The sequence below is a fragment of the Nuphar pumila genome, chromosome 9 (assembly GCF_984573655.1).
Source record: "Nuphar pumila chromosome 9, dmNupPumi1.hap1.1, whole genome shotgun sequence".
NCBI classification, from domain to species: domain Eukaryota; kingdom Viridiplantae; phylum Streptophyta; class Magnoliopsida; order Nymphaeales; family Nymphaeaceae; genus Nuphar; species Nuphar pumila.
Window position 1 is genome coordinate 85,488,155 of NC_143257.1, and position 2,423 is coordinate 85,490,577.

The following is a 2,423-nucleotide window of genomic DNA, read 5'->3' on the forward strand; positions in this document are numbered from 1 at the left end:
GGCGTCTCATTGCTGAGACGAAATCAACTTTCTAAAAATAGATGACCTCTCGCAGAAGGTTTGGGTGATGCCTCTAGGAGCGAGGTAACAAGTTTAATCCTTAGCCTGAATGGATACAGAATCCTCGAAGAGCGGGAAAACTGTAATGGGACCTCTAGACTTTGCACAACAAGTCCAAGAGGGGTTTGCAAAAGGATGAAAATGGGGGTCCCTAAAGCTTGAAAATAGGTTGTTCTTGGGCGCCTCATTGCTGAGACTGAAAAATAGCTTTTGACAATAACAGACCTTTTGCAGAAAGTTCAGGTTTGACCCTTATCCTGAGCGGGAACTGTCTATGGTGGGATAGTGGGGAACACAGGGAAGCGTGCAAATCTGAGAGCACTCAGATCAAACGAAAGGAAAGGACTTTTCAGTCTTAAGGAGGGATGACGTCAAGATACGTCAAAACGAACATCAAGTTCTTGCTTCATTTTGGGATCATGAGAAAATATTGCCAATAAGATGCCAAAAATTGTAGTTGATTCAGAGTGATTGAATTGTGCATATATGTATGAAAATATCACCTCTTTTTACCTAGAGTATTAACTCCAATTGGGCCAACTCCGTAGAATCAAATTCAAATTTCTTGCTGTTGAGGTTTTTCAAGGAAGATATCAATTTCCTTGATATGAAAAGAGAGGAAACATTCTTAGTTCCATAAAAGCAAATGAGTGAAAATATATTGATAAAAGAATTTCACATAGATAAAGATGATTCCTGATAGTTTTGGGCAGTTTGATATCCTGGGGCTTTTCCCATGATAATCTTTTTGCACTCTTTTGAGTCATGGAGCTTTCTTAGGCTTTTACATCATCCTTCATTTTGGAGATGTCCTGACTTTTCTCTCTTTTCGAGGAAGGGTTCGTCACAAACTCTTTTATTTTACATCATCCTTCATTTTGGACTAGAATTATACTGAGCAATCATGAATATAGAAGGTGATGCTTTAGAAGAGAATTAACAGATGAACAACTTCATTTGCACTAGATGAAGTGTGTGGAAGTGGGAGCTATGAAGTACAGGTGAGGCTTGCTACAAAAGGGGATTAAGTTATACTAAATGGTCACCAGAAATCAACGGAGATTGATGAGGTTCAGGGGAATCTGTAGCACCTCTAAAAAAAAAAAAACCCAAACTGTGAAGAATAAACTAAATCACTAACGAACTCCTGCTATTTACATGAACTCACATATAGATTTGTTTGCATGTTTCAAAAATAACTGTAAAAGAAATTCAAAAAAAGAATGCCTAGAAACTGATAGAAAATAAGCTATCCCAAAGTGCTAAGCGTAGTGTATAATAACCAGATCATAGACAAATCCAGAAAATTCAGAGATAATTCTTCTCTCAAGGTCAAGTCTGCAAGCAATTGAGCATTCTAATGTAACTGCTTTTCGTATAAGCCCAAAGAGAAAGCTTATTGGCACAGCTAGTTTCTCCACAGGTAACAGACTTGTGGTTGTTTCCACTGATACTATCTGTTCATACTCAACAGAACCAATATCAATTTTTGTCTGGCTACATAAAGTCAAAACTTTGGTTTTTTTTTTTTTTAGTTAATGTCTTTTGAGCATAGTTCACAAGAGATGCACCAATACTTTCAGGATGAAGTCCTCGATATCTTATTGCTGATATAACCTTCTGATATAAGTTAAGGCATAGTATAGAAAGATCTTCAATCCACCAATCTCCACAACCATTATTAGACTGTTTGTTTGTATGCAGCCGCCCAGACATGCTATACAATAATCTTTTGAAGCTAGAAGCTATCTGCTCTGAGCATGCTATAGATGCTATTGCATCTGTGCACCTGCTAACAATTTCCAGCTCCTCAGCTAAAGGAAGAAGGCTCTCACATTGTTGTAGAACTTCAACATACTTCTTAAGGTGCTTGCAAACCACTCCATCCAAGTAAGCTTCAGCACGAGATGCAAGGTTTTCTTTTGCATATTCTTCAGTCATTTCAAGGTACTTAGACACACAACATAGTTCTGCTACATTCAATGGTGTGATCTCAAAGTTAATGCCGTAACAAAATTTTGCTGTCAATTCAAAAGACTGAGTTCCTCCTGGTAAGTTCAACAATCTGATCCCAACCAACTTTGAGAACACGATTTTCAGTTCTTACTCATAGCAGTCATCTTAGTCACTGTAAGACCATGCCCTTCATCAATTCTACCTTTGACCTGGGCAAGAAGGGCCTCATCGATTGGAAGCTTGATATTCATCTATAATATACTTTGCCCCTCCCCAAAATAATGGAAACATCCACATGGAGGTGTGGTTGAATGATCAGGCCGAGTACTTTACGAAGTACTCAAACCACACAAAGTGACAAAACACAGGAACTCACTACCGCATGTAGTCATTTTTTTTTACTACTC

The 2,423-nt window shown here is 38.1% G+C and overlaps 1 pseudogene; it reads right to left on the reverse strand.

The window, feature by feature from the left end:
- Window positions 1–1,392: 1,392 nt before the first annotated feature.
- Window positions 1,393–2,001, reverse strand: LOC149828668 (BTB/POZ domain-containing protein At5g48800 pseudogene; annotated as a pseudogene).
- Window positions 2,002–2,423: the final 422 nt, after the last annotated feature.